The following is a 23,605-nucleotide window of genomic DNA, read 5'->3' on the forward strand; positions in this document are numbered from 1 at the left end:
TAGATATTTATCCCAAGAATATAAGCATCTTTTCTTAAGTCTTTCATTGAGAAACACTTTCCTAACCTAGAATTGACACTCTGTAAGGAAGGAATATCGTTCCTAATAAGTAAAATGTCATCAACATATAAGACCAAAATCACAACTGCACTCTCACTAACTTTCTTATAAACACAAGGTTCATCTTTTTTTTAATAAATCCAATATATTTAATTGACTCATCAAAATGAAGATTCCAACTCTGTGAAGCCTACTTCAATCCATAAATAGATCTATGAAGCTTGCATACTTTATCAAAATTCTCATATTGTATAAAACCCTCAGGTTGTGTCATGTATACATTCTCAAGTAAGTTTTCATTTAAGAAACACAACTTTGACATCCATTTACCAAATCTCATAGTCATAATATGCGACAATGATAATAAGAATTTTGATGGACTTAAGCATGGCTACAGGTGCAAATGTCTCATCATAGTCTATACCATGAGTTTGTCTAAAACCTTTCACAACTAGCCTTGCTTTATAAGTATGCACTTTACCATCCATGTTATTTTTCTTCTTGTAAACTCATTTGCATCCAATGCTTTTAGTACCTTCACGTGAATCAATGAAAGTCCATACTTGATTGTTGTAAATGGATTGCATTTTAGACTTTACAGCCTCAAACCATTATTCAGAGTTTGGATTTAAATTAGCCTCTCAATAGGTAGTGGGTTCATTCTGATCCACTAACAATACGTCATGACTATCAGCCACAAGAAATCCATATCTCTCAGGCTCATGAGGTATTCCATCAGATCTACATAAAACTTGTGTTACTATAAGTGTGTCAACAACAGTTTGTTGAATCTGAGTATCCAAAGGTAGTTTAATATTACCTTGTCGTTTTCAAACTTCTTCGAGTTGTACCATATTCCTAGTGGTTCCTTTAGAAATAAATTCATTTTCTAAGAAGAAACCATTTCTAGAAACAAACACTTTTTTGTAATATCACGAACCCCAGGTCAGTAGTTTGGGTCAATCAAAGACCCATAAGTTGAGCCTATTAAATCTCTCAAGTTAGTTTAGACCGAGTCAAAGGGGTATTGGGCTTAAGTTGGCCCAATGGTTAATAAAAAATGGTGATTTTAGTTGGGATAAAAGAGTGAGGGACGTAAAGTGTAGTTTACCTATTTCTTGTTTTAAAGGATAAAACCCCTTATTTTAGGAAGAATTCACGTGAACCATTACTTACCTAAAAATATCTTCCACTCCACTCCTCTTATCTTCTCTCTTTCTTTTCTTTCCAAGAGCAAATAAAAGGTGGAAGCTTTTGGAATTTCAAGCTTAGTTTGAATCAACCAAGGTAAGAGCTTTAATATCTACCGTTCAAGCTTTATTTTAAGCCCCTAATCTTGAGTTTTGAGTGTAGTTTTCAAAAACGGGTTCTTGGGGATTTAAAGGAACCAAGTGTATTAAGCTTGCTTTTAGTAAATTTGAGTTGTTTAGAGTGTCCTTAACCTTGTTTTAAGCCTTAAATAAGTTAGTAAATCATTTTCTCATCTTTTTTAGCTAAGGAAGTGTGAGAAAGTTCCAAGGCTAGAGGTAGAGAAAAAGTGAATCCTAGTTGATTTGAGAATAGTTTTAGTAGCCAAAGAAGACATGTAACACACTCACAACTCCCTCATACCCTTAGTAGGTCATTAGAAATACAAGATAGCTTAAGAGTTAAGATTGAGCTTATTAAGTAAATTACATGGTATATTTTATAATTGATGTTCATAGCATGTGTAGAAGCCTTATTTATGACCTTTATAATGCATATAAGACTTAATAAAACTTGAGAAACCTCAAATTAGGGAAATTAAGGAGTATGTATGGCAAATTTGTGCCCAAATAGGGTAATTTTGAGGGAAGGTATCGATACTGGAGGGATTAGTACTGATACTGTTCGTGTTTCAAGCAGAAAATTCAAAGAGTTATGAGGGTAGTATCAATACCCCTTAAAGGAGTATCAATACTTAGGGTTCAGTATCGAGACTAAGGAGTTTGGTATTGAGACTGAGTTTCCATAATACCATTTTGGGTCTCAATATCGATACTCCAATATGAGTATCGATATTCTCCCCTTTCTTTAGTAAAAAAGTAGCACATGGGTATCGATATCTAAGGTAGGGTATCTATACTAAAGAGAGGGTATTGATGATGTAAGGCCAGTATTGATACCAAGGTTATGTTGTGTGCTTTTAAGTAAGGGGGATTATAAAAGCAAGTGAGGTGTTCCAAGAGCTTTTGATTAAGCACGAATAAGACTACAAGTGAGAACAATAATAATGCTTAATCAAAAACATAAACGAGTTTATGTAGGATGACATAAAATGAGCCTTATTTTAATGCTCGGGAAATCATCAAGACACATGAGTTCCTTTAGAAAGGCTAGAGGGGTCGATGTATAAATGCATTCTAGATATCTTTAGGTAGTGCACGAGGCACTTTAAACTGACTAACTAGGGAGCGAGGTCTGACACCAATGAAGGGTGGGTTATTCGAGGGTGTTGCGTCTGATAAAAAAATTACATGCCACATCCTCGTTAGACTAGAGGGGTGCAGGAGCTCCGAGATGCATATATCCCTTAGTCGCACCATGATGTCTACCCTAGAGTAGAGAGTGAGTATATGAGTATGCTCACTAATGTATGAGATTGGATAGCTCGATGTATTTCTCTAATACATTTTTAGTATGATCTAGTTGTTAGTGTGGAACTGAGCTAGTTAGCTCAGCGTTTGGAATTTGTTTCCTTATACAGACTAGGTGGAGCAATTGAGGAGCTTAGAGTAATCGAGGTCCAGACCCATCACTGATCAGAGTACATCTCAAGTTTTTGAAGGGTATGTATATTTGTAAACCCTATTGGAAAGTTGAGTCGTAAAGTTATTTAAAAGTGGTATGTATTATTTTGTATGTAATTATTTATTTTGAGAGCTCCCCTGATTTAAATATTTCAGTAAATTTTTATGGTTGATTTTATTATGAAAATTGTCATTTTAGAATTAAAAGAAATGAGAAGAATATTGGTCAACCACTTCGGTGGTTTTGTGTGCACTCTAATCAGTCGATTGTGTGTCGTACTGGTTTAGGGTGTTATATTTAGTAGTATTAGAGCAAGGTTTATATATTCCTAGGTCTCGTATGTCAGTGTTGGTAAAGAGTTTATGAGTATATGTCCCCTAAAGAGTTATGTCGTACTCCTGTATCTATAATAGTACTAGTAATTCCTCATTTTCTTCTTAATCTCAGATTTTAAATATGGATGAGAGCCCATGTCATAGTAGAAAGGGTAGAGATGAGAGTATAGCTTCTTTAGCTGGTGATTTAGGAGATGAGTTTGTCCAGTCTCAAAGCATTGAGAGCTTGGAGACGTAGGATTCAATAAAGCGACGTTTAGAAATTTGATCGCTACTCTGGATCGTATAGCAAGAGCTCTTCCCAGTTCGCCTGCTACCCCACCTGTTTAACCAGCCCAACCAATTCCTCCAATAGTAGCACCTCAGGAAACCTCAGTAGAGATGCTCTGAAGGTACCATACCACCAGTTTCTTTGGTATAGAAGATGATGTTCTTGTCATAGTCGACCAGTGGTTAAGAGAAACCTTTAGGACTCTTCTTCACCTACATCTCACCCATGAGGGTATGTTAGAGCGCGTCATCTCCCTACTGAAAAGTGACGTGATAGACTGGTGGAAGATTGTGGAGATGTCGTTAGAGCCAGAGCGACCCACTTGGGATCGATTTTTGGAAGAGTTTCACCAAAAGCATATCGGAGAAGCCCATATGGATCCATTGAGGAATAATTTTACGTAGTTAACCCAGTGAGACAGATCAGAGTATGAGGTAGAGTTACTACGGTTAAGTAGGTATACCCTAGAGTTGGTTTCGTCTGAGTACTATAATTATAGGAAGTTTAGTGAGGGCCTCCATCTGGATATTTTAACTCACCTAGCTACTATTCCCCACTGGTTTTTACCGAGTTAGTTCATCAGAAGAATGCTATAGAGAGAGTTCTTGGAAGGAAAGTAGTGGAAGATGATGCTACCTTTGACTAGGATAGAGAAGTGGCCGAGTTACCAGAACCATCCCAGTCATCTAAGAGGGAGAGGGATTCCCAGGGGTCTTGGAGAGCCCTAGTATGCCAGTTTAGCAGACAAGTGCAGATTCCGAGTGGGGTGGGAGTAGGACTAGTCAGCGCATGAGACCATTGGCCACAACTTTATTTACGAGTTATGGAGGTTCAACAAGGGCACAATCTCAGACTAATTGTTCTACATGCGGTAAGAGGCATTTAGGAATTTGCAGGCAAGGGACCAGGGGTTGTTATCATTGTAGTTCCCTGGATCACTTTATCCAAGATTGCTTGAAAGCACATGATGTAGCTCCAGCGTCGACTCAACAGTAAACTCCAACCGTTCAGAGAGAAAAAGGATCTCAGAGAAGAGGGAGTTCTTCTGGTCAGTCTGGTAGGGGTGTAGTTTAGTGTGGAGCCTAGAGTTACCTCCTGATAGTATGGGATCCAAGATCAAGAGAATGATAATGCAACTGATGTGATCTTAGGTACATTTACCCTATTTTCTATTCTAGTTACCGTCCTAATTGACCTAGTATCCAGCCCTCTAAGGTTAGATGTTCTAGTGGTTTAGATCTATCGTAGATGCCCTATTAAAATTTTGAGGACGAAATTTCTTGTTAGGAAGGAATAATTGTAATACCTCGAATCCTGAGTCAGTAGTTCAGGTCAACCTGAGACCCATAAGTCCAGCCTATTAAATCTCCCAAGTTAGTTTGGACCAAGTCAAAGGGGTATTGGGCTCAAGTTGGCCCAAGGGTTAAGAGAAAGTGGCGATTTTAGTTGGGATAAAAGTGTGAGGGGCCTAAAGTGGTTTACCCATTTCTTTTTTTAAAGGATAAAACCCCCTTATTTTAGGAAGAATTCACGTGAACCATTACTTACCCAAAAATATCTTTCACTCAGCTTTTCTTATCTCTTCATTTTCTCTCCAAGAGTAAATAAAAGGAGGAAGTTTTTGGAATTTCAAGCTTAGTTTGAATCAACCAAGGTAAGTTCTTTAATATATACTCTTCAAGCTTCCTTTTAAGCCTCTAATCTTGAGTTCTGAGTGTAGTTTTCAAAAATGGGTTTTTAGGGATTTAAAGAAACCAAGTGTATTAAACTTGTTTTTAGTAAATTTGAGTTGTTTTGAGTGTCCTTAAACTTGTTTTAAGCCTTAAATAAGTTAGTAAATCCTTTTCTCACCTTTGTTTAGCCAAGGAAGTAGGAGAAAGTTCCAAGGATAGAGGTAAAGAAAAAATGAATCCTAGTTGATTCGAGAGGATTTTTAGCAACAAAGGAAGCCATGTAACACACTCACAACTCCCTCATACCCTTAGTGGGTCATTAGAAATACAAGATAGCTTAAGAGTTAAGATTGAGCTTATTGAGTAAATTCCATGGTAGATTTTATAATTGATGTTCATAGCATGTGTAAAAGCCTTATTTATGACCCTTATGATGAACATAAGACGTAATAAAACAAGAAAAACCTCAAAATAGGGAAATTAGGGAGTATGGATGGCAAATCAGTCCCCTAATGGGGTAATTTTAAGGGAAGGTATCGATACTAGAGGGATTAGTACCAATATTATTCTTGTTTCAAGCAGAAAATTGAAAGAGTTATGAGGGCAATATCGTTACCCCTTAAAAGAGTATTAATACTGAGGGTTCGGTATCGAGACTGAGGAGCTTCGTATCGAGACCGAGTTTCCAGAATGTCATTTTGGTATCGATACTCTAGGGAGTATCAATACCTTGGATATACCTTGGATAGGGTATCGATACTGTAAGGCCAATATCGATACTAAGATTATGTTGTGGGCTTTTAAGTAAGGGGAATTATAGAATTAAGTTAGGTTTCCTAAGAGCTTTTGATTAACCTCGAATAAGACTACAAGTGAGAACAATAATAATGCTTAATCAAATATAGAAACGAGTTTATATAGAATAACATAAAACGAGCCTTGTTTGAATGCTCAGGAAACGATCAAGACACCCGAGTTTCTTTAGAAAAGCTAGAGGTGTCGATGTATAGATACAATCCAAATATCCTTAGGTAGTGCGCGAGACACTTTAAACTGACTAACTAGGGTGCGAGGTTCGACACTCGCGAGGGGTGGGTTAATCAAGGGTGTCGTGTCTGATGCAGAGATCTCATGCCATATCCTCTGTAGACTAGAGCAGTGTGTGAGCTCCGAGATGCAGAGATCCCTCAGCCGTTCTATGATGTCTACCCTAGAGTAGAGAGTAAGTATACAAGTATACTCACTAATGGTATAAGATTGGGTAGCTCGATTATTTCCCGGATACTCTTTTAGTATGATCTAGTTCTTAGTGTGGCACTAAGCTAGTTAGCTCAACATTTGGAATTTGTTTCCTTACATAGACTAGGTGGAGCAATCGAGGAGCTTAGAGTGACCGAGGTCCAAACCCAACATAGATTACAGTACGTCTTAAGTTTTTGAAGGGCATGTATATTTGTAAACTTTGTTTTAAAGTTGAGTCGTAAAGTTATTTAAAAGTGGTATGTATTATTTTGTATGTATTTATTTATTTTGGGAGATCCCCCGATGTAAAGTTTTCGATAAATTTTTATGGTTGATTTTATTACAAAAATGGTTTTTTTTAAATTAAAAAAATGAGAAAATTATTGGTCAATTATTTTGGTGGTTACGTGTAGTACTCTAATCTGTCGACTGTGTGTCGTACTGGTTTAGGGTGTTACACTTTTTCTCAGTGGGATAATAAAAATAATATCCTTTTTTCCCTTAGGATAGCCCACAAAAAGACGTTTTTCGGATTTTGGTTCCAGCTTCTTAGAAACTAAACGTTTCACATAGGCCTCACAACATCAAATTTTAAGAAAAAATAAATTGGGCTTATTACTCGTCCACATCTCATAAGGTGTATTTTCAACTGCTTTAAAAGGTTGATTTAGTGTGAAAGTTGTTGTTTCAAGTGTAAGAACCCAAAAGGTAAGTGAAAGATCTGTTATACTCATCATAGATCTAAGTATATCTAATAAAGTTTGATTTCTCATTTTTGAAACACCATTATATTGTGGTGTTCTAGGAGTTAATCGTGGAATGATTCCATAATTATTAAAATGATCATCGAATTCTTAGCTCAAATATTCTCCACATCGATTAGATTGAAGACTCTTTATTGTTTGGGCAAGTTGGTTTTGTACTTCATTTTGAAAAGATTTGTACACTTCAAATGGTTCAGATTTATGTTTCACCAGATAAACATAACCATAACTATTGAAGTAATCAGTAAATGTAATGAAGTACTTGTAACATCTTTTAGCAATTGAAGTTAAAGGTCCACATACATCTGTATGTATTAGGCCCAATAACTCAATGCTTCTTTCATTATGTCCTATAAAGAGGTCATTTGTTATCTTACTTGATAAACAAGATTCACAAGTATCATATGATTCAAAATCAAAAGAATTCAAAAATCCATCTTGATAAAGTTTTGAAATACAGTTCTCATTTATATGGCCAAGGAGACAATGCCAAAGATAGGTTGAATTTAAATTATTAGACTTAAATATCTTGTTACTTATGTTATATATTGAAGTTTCGTTGGATTTTTGAAGACTCAAAACATAAAGACCATCTTGTAAATCAGCATTTACATAGAACATGTCTTTATAATAAATGAATCAATTATTATTCTTAATAATAAAAGAAAAACATTCAATATCCAAACAAGAAATTGAAATGATATTCTTACTTATAGTAGTAACATAAAAGCAATTGTTCAATACTAAAAAAAATCTACCGGGAAAAACAAGTTCTTTACTTTCAACAACTAAAGCAGCAACTCTTGCTCCATTACCTACTCGTAGGTCAACCTCATCTTTTTTCAGTTGTCTACTCCTTTTGAGCCCCTGTACATTTGTACAAATGTAAGATTCACATCCAGTATCTAATACCTAAGAACTTTTAGGAGAAATATTAACATGTATAACATAAATACCTGAAAAATTAATCTCAACAACCTTCTTTTTTCTTTAGATCTTCCAAATATTTCTTGTAGTTTCTTTTCCAATGATCAGTTTCTTTGTGAAAGAAACATTCACCCTTCTTAGGAGGTTTAGCCTTCGGAATAACTTTGGGATTTGGTTTGGTATTGGACTTTCCATCCTTTCTTTTTCTCTTTCATTTTTTCTTAAGGTTATTTCCCTTTTGAACCATCATATCATGACTAGGCTTGAATTTATTATTTTGTTCAGCAGTTTTAAGCATAATATACAAATCAAAAATTAATTTGTCCATCTCATAGTTCATGAAAAATTGATTATAACAATCATGTAACAAATTCAGGATCAAATCAGTATCCGACTCTTGGCTAAAAAAAATCCAAGCCTTTCAAGATGCTCAAATGACCTTTCATTTTTAGCACATGAGTGCTAATTGAAGCAACCTCAGCCATTTTACAAGAATGCAATGCCTTGGTAGTCTCATACCTTTCTTGCTTTTTCTATTGTTGAAACATTTTCTTAAGCTCATTGATTATATCATAAGCTTCCATGTTTTCTAGATCCTTCTGAAGTTCAGAACTCATGGTAGCAAACATTAGGCATGAAACATCAAGATAAGCATCTTTATGCTTCTAATAAGCTTTTGTTTCAATTTTAGACGCATCCTTATCTATTTTTTTCAGGATAGGGTTCATCTAGGATGTAAATCTTCCTTTCTTGTTTGAGAAAAATTCTCAAAATATTAATATCAGTCAAGGAAGTTGGTACTGATTAGTTTTTTCTTCTCAAAAACCGATTGCAACAATAAAGTTGAATTGTTATTATATTTTAACCATCTAAAAATGAAAAGTTTAATTTTGATTAATAATAATCCACCTAAATGAACAACCCTCAAATATAATACTATTAATATAGTGGGCTAACATCAATATTTCATTTAATATTTAAGTCAACTTTAGCATGACACTTAAAAATAAGTTATTTAGGTAAGTAACTCTTACTAATTGCATCTTATGCAGCTCTTAGAAATTTATGATATTTTTGACAACATATGTCCTGACATGCATAAATCTCGTCTAATGCTATTAGGCCCAAAATTGTTTTGATAACCCAATTAAGTTAAATCCTTCAAGAATATGAGTAGCACCATTACTCATCTTGTCTCTATGATGTAACCTAACATACTTCTCCTTTATTAGGACCCATATTAAGGTGATAAAAGTTTCAATAATTGTTTTAAAAAGGATGACATTTAAACTTAAATTTTATGTAAAGGGTCTCTGTCGATTTTTAATCTTTAACAATTAAGGCATCACATATATAACATTCCATTCACATACATGTAAATAAATAAATGTGACATAGTATGACTTTATTCTAAAATAAAAATGAACCTAAGACATAAGCATTTTCTTGACATCATCTTGGATCACCTTCTAGTTTCTCCATCACCATGGTTAATGAGTAGTGTCTTCTTGTTTTGTTACAATGAAATTTTAAAGGACGAGTAGGCCGTTATTACAATAAACAATACGACATGTAAGCTATATTTTAAAAATTTACATCCCTTATAAAAAAAACCTAAAAGGCCATCCTATGCACTCTACCTTAAAAATAATTTAAACAAAATTATTAGGAATCTCATATAACATACATATTGCATAAAGAGTACGAGTGTTAGTAAGATATGTTCTTTAAGCCAATTAATCTTATAAGGTGCTTAGTAGAGTTAAACCCTATGCAAACTTTTTTGACAGTTCTTCTAGCTGGTTAGCGGACGGGGTCGAGGGGGCTCACACCTGGAATATTTTTCCTATATAAAAAGCTTACGATTTTGCCCCAAAAATATAAATTTTACTGATCTCGTAAGTAAATCTGTGAATCAGAAAAACCCAGTTTAATCACGTTAAATAGTGTAATCTAATTACACATAAGGCTTATGCACAAACAGTTATAAATCACGATTGATAAATTCATACTGTCATGATCTAATCATGCAATTAAACACTTTAATCTAAAAACAATAATGTGATTCTTATTAAAATTAACGAATCATATCAAAAACATATTTAACCTATCAACACCTTAAGAAGTTAGATGACTATTATCTATCACGCAAACCCTAATAATATACATCTAAAAACGCATATTATAGCAATCATAAATGATACATATAATTTAATATGAATATGCAAGAGACTCTGATACCACTGTTGGAAATAAAGGCAAGGATAACGTAATGAAAATTTAAAAATACCTCAATCAATCCTAGGATCTCATGCATATCATACTAACTACGGTAAAATAAAGTTGTGAGATTACCTTAGTCTCTGGTTTGAAAATCCTTTTGTGATATCTTTGATTTTTTTTAATCTTTAAAGTGATGTCTTTCTGAAAGATGACCACCCTTTACAAGTATTCACACGCAATTGATGTAATATACCAAAATTTGTCTAGTGACTAAAGTGTAAGTTTTGAAAGTGTAGTGGCTAAAGTATAAACTTTAAAAAGTTTAGGGATCAAAATTGTAATTTTTAAAAGTTATATATTTTAGCGTGTAAATTAACAATTTGGATTAAAACAGAGATTTTAGTGGGAAATCATATTTTTGGTACGGGAATTGTGTTAAAAGCTATAAAGCAATAAAGTTCAGTATTGAAATCGAATATTCAGATCGAATTTGAATTTTATGAAAATTTGAAGGATGTTATAAAATGTTTGGAAATGTTATTTATATATCTTAGATAAGAGAAATTTGGCTCAGAAATGTGTAATTTTTCAGATTTGACCGAAACAGTGGAATTTAGTGACTAAAATGTAATTTTGAAAATTTTCATGGCCAATTTAGTAAGTCAAAGTCAAATTGGATCATCTTTGACTGTGGAAGATGATAAGGTTAGGTGGCTTGGTATTAATTTAAATATCAAATTCATTAAGGGTAAATTAAGAAATATATTTTAATTTTAAGGGTAAATTGGTAATTTAGCATTTAATAAATTAAAAATTCATTAAATTATAATGAAAGATGAAGAATTATTGAGGATATTTCTTCATCTTCAGCTGAAAGGTCATGGGTTTCTCTCAAAGGTGAAAAAAAAAACTTCTTTTCCCATTTTTGAAGCTATTTTCTTGTTAATTAGACTTCGGTGTAGTTAGGAAAAATGTTCTACGTTCAATTCGCTATGTTTTGACATGAATATCACTAGGATTTATGTTCAAGTTCATCTTGAGTTGATGAAGGGGATGTTGATTTCTTATGTTTTAGGGGTTATGAAGAGTTAAGTGATTTTAAAGAATTGGTTGTAAGAATTGTTAAAGAACCTAAGGCTGAAGTTAAAGAAAACAGTTTAGATTTTTGAATCTGGCAGTGAGTTTGAAAATTTACCTGAAATTATATAAAAATGATTTGGATGTTATTTTTATTTCATTTTTTATATATTGTGTTCTTATATCAATCTAGTTTCGTTTGAAACAAATGGGGATCAATTTCAAGGTATATACAAAAAGATATGGATTTTTAACCGAGGAAAGGTCAGAAAACAGGGCAACAATTTATGCACAAAATAGATTCTGTTGGTTAACTTTGAAAATTTACCATAAATTGTACAAATTGTACTAGGAGTTATTTATATAGATAGATTTGTATTCGAGTTTTATAGGAAGAAACGGAATTAAATTCCAGTGTGTATATCAATACAAAATATTGATTCTTTAAAGGTCGTGCGAGTTGTATGGATATGGAAATTTTAGATTTTAAGTGGAAATGGATTAGAAGCTGAAGAGTAATGTTTAAATGAATGATTATGGAATTTATTTTTGAAATGTATTTATGTTAGTACAATACTAACATATGTATCGATATGAATTTATGGTTTTGTACAGATCGTGATTGACTTTGGTTCAAAGCAAATTAAGTATAAAAAGGATTAAGTTGGAGCATAGTGAGGAAAAGTCTTTTGAAAAATTTAAAGTGTCAAGGTGAGTGCAATACATGCATGTCATTATACATGAATTTATTTATACATCATCAGGAAGACTTGCGACGAGTTTATCTTATTTATATCACCATTATATTATGTCATTTTTCATAATATTGACAAGACCTTAATATGTCAAAGTGTGAAGTCATAATGCATTGATCACTTGTGGAAACATATATGTGAATGTATTTTGGGTATGAACTGCCCAAATTGTGAATGTGATTGATACATTATTATGAATGAATAAAAAATAGACTATAAGCCTAAGTGAATTATTTATATTTACTCGTGTACCTAGGGTCCTCAAGGTCTACATATTGGGCTATGGTTTATTCAAAATATTTTATAATGCACCATTATCATGTTTACTATAATAATTAAATGGTTATATAGGTAAGTGATCATGCTACATTGATTATGACATATGGTTGTATATTAATGATGTATTTCACGATTTATTACTGTTGATTGCCTCACTAAGTATATACTTAGCGTGTGATGATTTTCACGCGTAGGTAAACATCAGGAGTAGAAGTAAGGAGTATTGAGCTACATCAAGAATCGAGAAGTATAATACAATATCAGTAAGACATCCTTTGATGTAATTCTAACTTATTTAGTGGCATGTACTTATAAATGTTATAGTTGCTTTGGTTAACTATTTTGGAAATTGTTGTAATGACTAAACTAAATTGTTTTACTCTATTTCATCATTGATAATATTATTTAGTATTACTTTTATAAATAGACGTATTTGATATTTAATTATTATATAAAAAATTATGTGATTTATTATTTTCTATTTTCTATTATAATTGGGAAAAAATCAAGCCACTTCTGAATTGGGGAATATTTTAAGTAAATCATGTGACATCTATAACCTGTAATGATATAAATATATGGTCGTAGGTGTTACATTTATTGGCATCAGAGCTACAGGTTTAGCCGTTTATGGACAGAAAATGAGTAAATATATTTAAAATGTATACATGCCACTAGAATGTCAAAATTGTACTGATGGTATATATGCTTTGATGTTTATTATGTAGTAAAGTTACTCCTTACTAATGTTAGATGATTTTGACTGTGTTCAGATGTCGGATCATCAAGAGTTAAGTAGGGCCGATGAGCGCGTTACTCCTACACAGAGTGGGAGTAATGAGGTGAACCAAAATCAACCTCTTGCTCAGCCTAATGTAGAGCTGATTAATGTGAATCAGCAGAACATGCATGCTCAAGATCAGGGGTTGTTTTTACAAGCTTTGGACAACTTTATTAATCGTCGGGCACCAATATCAGTTCCTAAAGAATTGAGAAAGATGAAAACACCTAAGTTTCGAGGCGATACAAATGATGATCCTATGACTGCTGATTATTGGTTAAATGGTGTTAAGAACATATTGAACATGATTCCTTGTGATGATCAGGGAAAACTAGTAGGAGTTGTATCTCTGTTGATGGAACAAGCTGGTATGTGGTAGAATATTGTCGCTGCATGAGTCTCCCCTGAGCAGATCACTTGGTACTTCTTCCTAAGTGAATTCAAGGAGAAATAAATTGGGGACATGTTTGTTAATGAAATGATGCAACAGTTTATGAATATGAATGTGAGTTCCACCGACTGAGTCGATTTACATCGGAATTTCTCCCGACTGAGAAAATTAGAATTGACAGATTTATTTCTGGATTAGACCCTCAATATAAAAGGATCCCGCTTTCTCATCATTGTACTGCTTTTCAGGAAGCCGTAAACAAGGCTAAAGCTATGGAGAAAGTTGACCTTGAAGATTTAGAAGCGAAAAAGGCTCTGTTAAGAAAAAGGTTTGGAAGTCCCTACTCTGCACCATTGATGCAGGGGGATCCGAGACAGATGATGTTGAGCTGTCAGATTGCACCTTGATGGCGCTGAGATACCATAAATTGGCAGATCAGCGCAAAGGCGGGAATTGATTGTGACATGTTCCTCATTGGGGTCGTTTTGAGTATGTTTCAGTCTTTTGGCCATAACTTTGGCTATAGGTGTCAGAATCGCGCATAAGACCCTAATCTGGAAAGATCTTTTCGACGCGCACACTCTCCACATGAGCTATGCTCCATGTGGCCTTTTTTTCAACCTCAAATTCTGCCGTTTTCCCCTCCGAATCACTAGATTTAGATATTTTTTACTATTTATGGTAATATTTCGATTGTCAATTAGGAAGTCAATTTAAATCCGATTTAGGCCATATTTTTTGGAGATTGCTTATTTTATTTCAAATTTCAATTTAGAGTGATTTTTGGGATTTTGCTATTTTTGAAAAAATTCGAATAAAGACGATTTTTGGCTATAACAGTCCGGCTTGTGGACTGATTTTGGCATTGTTTGAATTTATAATATTTTATTAAACCCTAGAGACTTTTTTTTCTCTGGTTTTTTTGGGCGAATTTTCTCTTGTGAATCATCTGTTGGAGCGCTTGCAGGATAATCACTATTCTGTCTGGCGTCAGTTGGTGTCAGAGCTTCAACATCTTCCTGGGAAATTTCACCAGTTTTAATGGATGGAGGTCGTGGTCGTGGTCGTCGTGAGCAGGTTCCGAATGAGGAAGCCCAACGCCGTGATCGCAACATTTAGGATGTGATGATTACGGATTTACAGAGGCAAGTCGTAGAATTAACCCAGCGCCTGGCGGCACAGGATTTCAAGGATCGTGAGGCCTCTGATCACGATACCAATTCCGCTTTCGAAAACCCATATCATAATCGTGCTCTATTCCGGGAACACCGTGGTCGAAAAGAGCGTCATGGAGACCTCGATTTTCGGGTCGATCTCCCTGAGTTTTCTGGTACGTTACAGGCCGAGGGATTCGTGGATTGGATTAATGAAGTAGAGCGTATTTTTGAATATAAGGAAGTCCTCGATCGTGTGAAAGTGAAACTGATCGCCATCAAACTCAAGGGCAGAGTATCTGCGTGGTGGGAACAGTTGCGACGTTCACGAGAAAGACAGGGCAAGGTCAAGATCATTGATTGGGAGAAGATGAAGAAGAAGATGAAGGGTCACTTCCTTCCCTTCGGCTACACGTAAACCTTGTTTCAGTGACTTCATGCATTGAGGTAGGGTGCACGATCAATAGATGATTACACGGAGGAGTTTTACCAATTGGTCGCCCGAAACGATTTATCTGAGACGGAGGAGCAAATGGTGGCACGGTATTTGAGGGGTTTACGCCAGCCCTTACAAGATGTCCTCAGCCTTCATTCACTGTGGAGTGTTTCGGAAGCTTACCAGCGTGCACTTGCTGTTGAAAAACAGCAAAACAGGAGACCAGTGATCAGGAACGATCACAACAGTCGACCAGTTCGTCCTCAGGATTCCCGTCCTGTTCAACAGCCACCGTAGGGTAATTCTAACCCTACTATTAGATGTTTTTGTTGTGGTGAACAAGGGCATAGGGCGACTAATTGTAGGAAGCCTGCTAGTCAAAAAGGTAAAAATTTGTTGATTGAGGAAAACGCGGAAGACGAGACTGAGGAGATTGGCGAACCCGTGTATGACGATGATGAGACTGATGATGTGCTGTATGGAGATGGTCATGAGACTCTGGTCATTCGTAAGAGTCTACTTACTCCCTAGGGCGATTCAGGGGACAATTGGTTGAGAACCAATATTTTCTACACGACCTGTACAGTTGCAGATAAAGTCTGCAAAATGATCATTGACAGCGGCAGTTGTGAGAATGTAGTGTCCGAGGAGGTTGTCCAAAAATTACAGTTGAAGACGGACCGTCATCCTAAGCCATACAAGCTGTCATGGCTAAATTAAGGCAGTGAGGTAACAGTTGATAGGCGATGCCTCGTGTGTTTTTCAATTGGTAGAAAATATTTTGATAATGCCTGGTGTGATGTTGTGTCTATGGATGCGTGTCATATATTGTTGGGTCGACCCTGGCAGTATGATCGTAGTGTCATTCATGATGGACGGAAGAATACATATTCCCTTAGGATCAAGGGAAAAAAAGATTGTGTTGGCACCCCGGCGGGAAGGACTCACTCCTACCCCAGTAACCCATAATACTACTCTTCTTTCTATGTCCAGGTTTTTAGATGAGATTGAGCATGGCGACGTGGTCTATTCCTTACAACCTTGCGAGAACAATGCAGTAGACGTGGATGCAGATTTACCAGTAGAAGTGCAACGGCTGCTAGCAGAATTCTCTAACTTGATGCCAGAGGATCTTCCTCCTGGGCTACCACCTATGAGGGATATTCAGCATCAAATTAACCTTGTTCCTGGGTCAAGTTTTCCAAATCGACCAGCATATCGCCTCAGTCCCAAGGAGGCTGAAGAGTTGCAGCGACAGGTGGAAGAGTTGTTGGAGAGGGGCTATATCCGAGAGAGTATGAGCCCATGTTCAGTCCCTGCTCTGCTAGTGCCAAAGAAAGATGGTTCTTGGCGTATGTGTGTTGACAGTCGAGCGATCAACAGAATTACAGTTAAGTACCGGTTTCCAATTCCCCGTCTAGATGATATGTTGGATCAACTATCTGGTTCTAAGGTCTTCTCAAAAATTGACCTTAAGAGCGGTTACCACCAAATCAGAATAAGACCTGGAGATGAGTGGAAGACGGCGTTTAAAACGCCACAAGGGTTGTATGAGTGGATGGTCATACCTTTCGGGCTATCCAATGCGCCCAGTACGTTCATGAGATTTATGCATCAGGTCTTGCGGCCTTTTATGGGGAAACTTGTTATAGTTTACTTCGATGATATCCTCGTTTATAGTCCGACATGGACTTCACACTTCGATCACCTCCGTGTTGTTTTTGAGATGCTGAAAACGAAGTACTTGTTTGTCAATCAAAAGAAGTGTTCTTTCTTCACTACTTCTGTGACTTTTCTTGGTTTTGTTGTGTCTACTGATGGTGTTCATACAGATCAGTCAAAGGTAGATGCAGTCTTGGAGTGGCCCAGACCAAAGACCTTACATGACTTCCGAAGTTTACATGGCTTGGTGTCTTTTTACCGCCGATTCATTAGAAAATTCAGTACTCTGATCACCCCTATCACAGAGTGCCTCAAGGGGCATGATTTCCAGTGGTCCGAGGAGGCAGAGGCCAGTTTTCAACTGGTCAAGCAGAAGATGACCGAGGCTCCAGTTTTGGCACTTCCAGATTTTGACAAAGTGTTCGAGGTAAATTGTGATACATCTGGCGTTGGCATTGGTGGTGTTCTGAGTCAGGCAGGTCGTCCAGTTGCTTTTTTCAGTGAAAAACTATCGTGATCAAAGAAAAATTATTCCACTTATGATCTGGAGTTCTATTCCATAGTTCAGTCCCTGAAGCATTAGCGTCACTACCTAGTACAGAAGGAATTTATTCTGTTTACCGATCATGAGGCCTTGAAGTACATCAATGGACAACACAAGTTGACTAGACGTCATGACAAGTTGGTGGCATACTTGCAAGAATTCACTTTTACGCTGAGGCACCAAGCAGGGAGTTTGAACCGCGTCGTAGATGCCCTAAGCCATCGTACCTTACTTCTCACCACTATGAGTACTAAAGTTGCAGGCTTTGAGATGTTCACAGATATGTATGCAGCTGATCCTTCCTTTGGAAGGATATTTCAGGAGGTAACTGAGGGTCACCGTCATGATTTTGTTTTGCATAATGGGTATATGTTTAGTGGATTACAGTTGTGCATTCCAAATTATTCATTGAGGCAGCAAATTATAAGTGAACTCCATAATGAGGGACACTTTGGCCGAGATAAGACCTTGGCCCTTATCTCTTCTGACTTTTATTGGCCCAAGTTGACTAGTGATGTGGCCTATTATGTGGACCGTTGTTATGTGTGTCAACGGTCTAAGGGAGTTCTCACCAATGCGGGCTTGTACACTTCCTTACCTGTTCCTGAAGCTCCTTGGTTCGATGTCAGCATGGATTTTTTACTAGGCTTACCCCGCACCCAAAGGGCCTCAGATTTTATCTTTGTTGTGGTTGACAGGTTTTCCAAGATGGCTCATTTTGTAGCTTGCAGAAAGACTATGGATGCTGACCGGATTGCCCATCTCTATTTCAAGGAGATTGTGCGTTTACATGGTATTCCTCGATCCATCACTTCATATCGTGATACTAAGTTCATCAGTCATTTCTGGAAGAGCCTGTGGGGGAAACTGGGAACACAGTTGAATTTCAGTAGCGCCTACCACCCCCAGACGGATGGCCAGACCGAGGTGGTGAACCGAAGTTTGGGAAATCTCTTGAGGTGTTTGGCAGGAACGAAGCCGAAGCATTGGGATTTGGTATTGCCTCAGGCAGAATTTGCCTACAACATATCAAAAAACAGAACCACATGTTTAAGCCCATTTGAGATTGTCTATGGTCAGAACCCATCCGGGGTGCTTGACTTAGCCCCTATTCCACGTATAGGTTGTTTCAGTCCTAAAGTAGATGAGATGGCAAAGTATCTTCGGGGTATCCATGAGCAGGTGAAACAAACCATTCATGAGAGCAATACCAAGTACAAGACTAGGGTCGACAATCATCGTCGTCAGGTACTTTTTGATGTTGGTGATTTTGTTTGGGTTGTATTAACTCGTGATCGTTTGCTTGTTGGTGAGTATAATAATCTTAAGGATCGGAAGATTGGACCTTGTGAGGTCGTGCAGAAGATCAATGATAATGCTTACAGGTTGCGCCTTCCCAGCCACTTGAAGACTTCTGATGTCTTTAATGTGAAGCATCTGAGTCATTGTTTTGTGGATTCTGATGATACTACTCTGAACTCGAGGACGAGTTCTTTCCAACCCGGGGTGACTGATGTAGGGGGATCCGAGATAGATGATTCTGAGCTGTCATATTACACCTTGATGGCACTGAGATACCATGAATTGGCAGATCAGCGCAAAGGCGGGAATTGATTGTGACATGTTCCTCATTGGGGTCGTTTTGAGTATGTTTCAGTCTTTTGGCCATAACTTTGGCTACAGGTGTCAGAATCGTGCATAAGACCCCAATCCGGAAAGCTCTTTTCGACGCGCACGCTCTCCATATGAGCTACGCTCCATGTGGCCTTTTTTCAACCTTAAATTCTACTGTTTTCCCCTCCGAATCACTAGATTTAGATATTTTTTTACTATTTATGGTAATATTTCGATTGTCAATTAGGAAGTCAATTTAAATCCGATTTAGGCCAGATTTTTTGGAGATTGCTTATTTTATTTCGAATTTTAATTTAGATTGATTTTCGGAATTTTGCTATTTTTGGCAAAATTCGAATAAAGATGATTTTTGGCTATAACAGTCCGGCTTGTGGACTGATTTTGGCATTGTTTGAATTTATAATATTTTATTAAACCCTAGAGACTTTTTTTTTTCTCTGGTTTTTTTGGGCGAATTTTCTCTTGTGAATCATCTGTTGGAGCGCTTGCAGGATAATCACTATTCTGTCTGGCGTCAACCATTTTCCAAACGCAGTAAGGGCCAGCAGTAGAAAATTATGTCTCCTTAGCATCTTCCCATAAAAAGGGATTTTTTGGAGGAAAGTCCAGGCAGACACAAACAACTTCAACAGATACTAAAGGTTTGGGATCTCGTTAGAAACCAGAATGTGAGTATTGTGGAAAGAATCATTTTGGTCAGTGTCGGCTCATGGAAGGAAAATTTTATCATTGCAAGAAAGTTAGACATTATAGAAATAAATTTCCAAAACATTATCCAGACCAGTCCGTAGCAGCACTGCAACGAGGTGGAAGTAAAAATGGTAGCATACCAGGAACGTCTGAGGTTGCATCTAATCGGGAAGGCAATACTACTGCTAGAATTTATCATATCAAGACTGCTGATGATCGAGATGCTCTTGAGATTATAGCAGGTACCTTTTACCTTTTTGATGAACCTGTTGTTATGTTGATTGATCATGGTTCTACTTATTCTTATATTAGTGCAAACCTGGTTAGAGAGAAGGAAATCCCTTTAGAACCTATTTCTAGTGATATGGTTGCAATTAATCCATTGGGCCATAGTGCGAGGATTAGTCAGATATGTAAGGATTATCCAATAAAGATACAGGAAGTGGAATTTCCTACAAATCTGTTGGAATTACCTTTCGAGGAATTTGGAATAATTTTAAGCATGGATTGGTTATCTTCCTATTATGGTTGGGTAGATTGTCGTTTGAAGAGATTCTTCTTAAAGGATGCAAAAGGTTCAGAGATAATATTTGTTGGAGAAATGGTGAATCCCTTATCCAATGTGATTTCAGCCTTTACTGCTAAGAAATTTTTGTCACAATGGTGTCAAGCAATTTTAGTAAATGTGGTGGATAAAAGAGTTGCTGAAGTTAAGTTGGAAAACATTCCAACAGTTTGAGAATTTGCAAAGGTGTTTCCAAATGAGTTACCTTGATTACCTCCAGATAGAGAGGTGGAGTTTGGTATTGACGTATTTCTAGGTACAACTCCTATTTCGATGGCTTCTTATCGAATGGCCCCTACTGAATTAAGGGAATTAAAGGCTCAATTGCAAGAACTACTAGATCGAGGATTCATTAGACCAAGTGTTTCACCTTGGGGTGCTCTAGTGTTGTTTGTGAAAAAGAAAAATGGATTCATGTGATTATTCATAAATTATCGACAGTTAAATAAGGTGACTATAAAGAACAAGTATCCTCTTCCGATGATTGATGATTTATTTGATCAACTTAAAGGAGCAACCATTTTCTCCAAGATTGACCTTTGATCGGGATATCACCAGTTAAATATTAAAGAGGAAAATATTCCAAAGACAGCTTTCAGGACACAGTATGGGCACTACGAGTTCGTGGTAAGGCCGTTTGGGTTGACTAATGCTCCAACATCATTTATGGATTTGATGAACCGAGTATTTCAACCTTACTTGGATCAGTTTGTGGTGGTATTTATTGATGACATTCTAGTGTACTCGAAAACATAGAAAGAGCATGACGTTCACCTTCGTACTGTGCTTGAGATTCTTAAAGAGAAAAAAGTATATGCCAAGTTGTCAAAGTGTGAATTTTGGCTATCTGAAGTTGCTTTTCTCGGTCATGTAGTTTCGGAAGAAGGCATAAGGGTTGATCCTAATAAAGTTCAAGTTATCGTGGAGTGGAAACCTCTAAAGAATATTACAAAGGTTCGAAGTTTCTTGGGACTTGTTGCCTATTATCGAAGGTTCGTGAAAAAAGTTTCAATGATTGCTTCTCCATTGAATAAGCTCTTGAGAAAGGATGTTCCATTTATTTGGACCGAGAAGTGCCAAGAAAGTTTTGAAACTCTAAAGAAGATTTTAACGAAATCACCAATACTGGTACAATCGGATTCAGGTAAAGAATATGTGGTGTATAGTGATGCATCTCATAATGGTTTGGGTTGTGTACTTATGTAAGAAGGTAAGGTTGTAGCTTATGCTTCCAGACAATTAGAGACTCACGAGAGAAATTATCTCATACATGATCTTGAGTTGGCAGCAATGGTATTTGCTCTAAAGATTTGGCGCCATTTTTAGTATGGTGAACGGTGCTACATATACACAGATCATAAAAGTCTAAAGTATCTGTTGACTCAAAAAGAGCTAAACTTGAGATAGAGAAGATGGATAGAACTTTTAAAGGACTATGACGTGGTTATTGACCATCATCCTGGAAAGGCTAATGTTGTAGCTGATGCACTTAGTCGAAAGACTTTTGCAGCTTTGCGAACTTTAGATGCTCACTTATCTTTAAATGAAAATGGAGCATTACTGGCTGAATTAAGGATAAAGTCGATGCTTATAGATCGGATAAAAGAGCTACAGAAGAAAGATGAGAGATGTTTGGAAAAGATGTCACAAGTGGGAAAATGTGAGACTAAAGAATTTGAAGTTAAAGACGATGGATGTTTGTATTATCGATGAAGAATTTGTATTCCTCATGATGATGAATTAAAGAAAGATATTCTTTCTTAGGCACATTATAGTCTGTTGACTATGCACCCAGGTGGAAATAAGATGTATCAAGATTTAAAGAGTCGATATTGGTGGTCGGGTATGAAAAAAAACCATTACTAAGTTTGTTGCTACCTGTCTAACATGTCAACAAGTAAAAGCTGAGCATCAAGTGACTTCAGAACTTTTACAACAAATTTTAATCCCAGAATGGAAGTGGGAATGAGTCACTATGGATTTTGTTGCAGGGCTACCTTTGACACCAAGTAAAAAGGATTCAATTTGGGTGATAGTTGATCGATTGACTAAGTCGACACATTTCATTCCAATGCGAATGGACTATTCATTGGATAAGTATGCAGAGTTGTATATAAAATAGATAGTTCGACTGCATGGTGTGTCAGTGTTAATCATATCCGACAGGGATCCAAGGTTTACATCCAGATTTTCGAATTCTTTGCCTAGATCTTTGGGTACTCGGTTGAGTTTCAGTATAACTTTTCATCCACAAACGGATGGTCAGTCTGAGCGGACTAACTAGATATTGGATTATATGTTGAGGGCATGCGTGATTGAGTTCGAGGGATCTTGGGAAAAGTATTTACCTTTAGCAGAATTTGCTTACAATAACAACTATCAATCTAGTATCAAGATGGCTCTATACAAAGCTATATACGGAATAAAATTTCGTACACCATTAAATTGGTTCGAGTTAAAAGATCAGAATCTGGTTGGCCCTGATTTATTGAAGGAGGTTGAGGATAAAGTGGGGATAATTCAAGATAATATCAAGATAGTAGCTGATCGTCAGAAGTCTTATGCAGATTTGAAGCGAAAAGAGATTGAGTTTCATGAAGGTGATAAAGTTTTTCTTAAAGTGTCACCTTGGAAAAAGATATTGCGCTTTGGGCGTAAAGGAAAATTAAGTCCAAGATTCATTGGACCTTATGAGATCTTAAAGAGAGTGGGACCGGTGGCGTATCAACTAGCATTACCTCTACAATTGGACAAAGTTCACAATGTTTTTCATGTGTCGATGCTTAGAAAGTATCGATCAGATCCTTCACGTGTAATTACACCGGATGAAATTGAGATTTAACCAAATTTATCATACGAAGATGAGCCAGTAAAGATTTTAGCACATGAAGTGAAAGAATTAAGAAATAAGACGATTCCATTGGTAAAAGTTCTTTGGCGGAACTATAAAGTTGAGGATGCAATTTGGGAACGAGAAGAAGACATGAAGAAAAAAATTTCCTCATCTATTTAATTCAGGTATGTAGATACGTAGAGAAAATTTGAGGAAGAATTTTCTTTAAGGGGGAGGAATTGTAATATCCCAAATTTTGTCTAGTGATTAAAGTGTAAGTTTTGAAAGTTTAGTGGCTAAAGTATAAACTTTAAAAAGTTTAGGAACCAAAATTGTAATTTTTTAAAGTTATATATTTTAGCCTGTAAATGAACAGTTTGGATTAAAACAGAGATTTTAGTGGGAAATCATACTTTTTGGTACGGGAATTATATTAAAAGCTATAAAACAATAAAGTTAGGTATTGAAATCGAATATTCGTATTGAATTGGAATTTTATGAAAATTTGAAAAATGTTATAAAATGGTTGGAAATTT

Source organism: Hibiscus syriacus, unplaced genomic scaffold, assembly GCF_006381635.1.
Source record: "Hibiscus syriacus cultivar Baekdansim isolate YM2019G1 unplaced genomic scaffold, ASM638163v2 tig00110457_pilon, whole genome shotgun sequence".
Lineage (NCBI taxonomy): Eukaryota > Viridiplantae > Streptophyta > Magnoliopsida > Malvales > Malvaceae > Hibiscus > Hibiscus syriacus.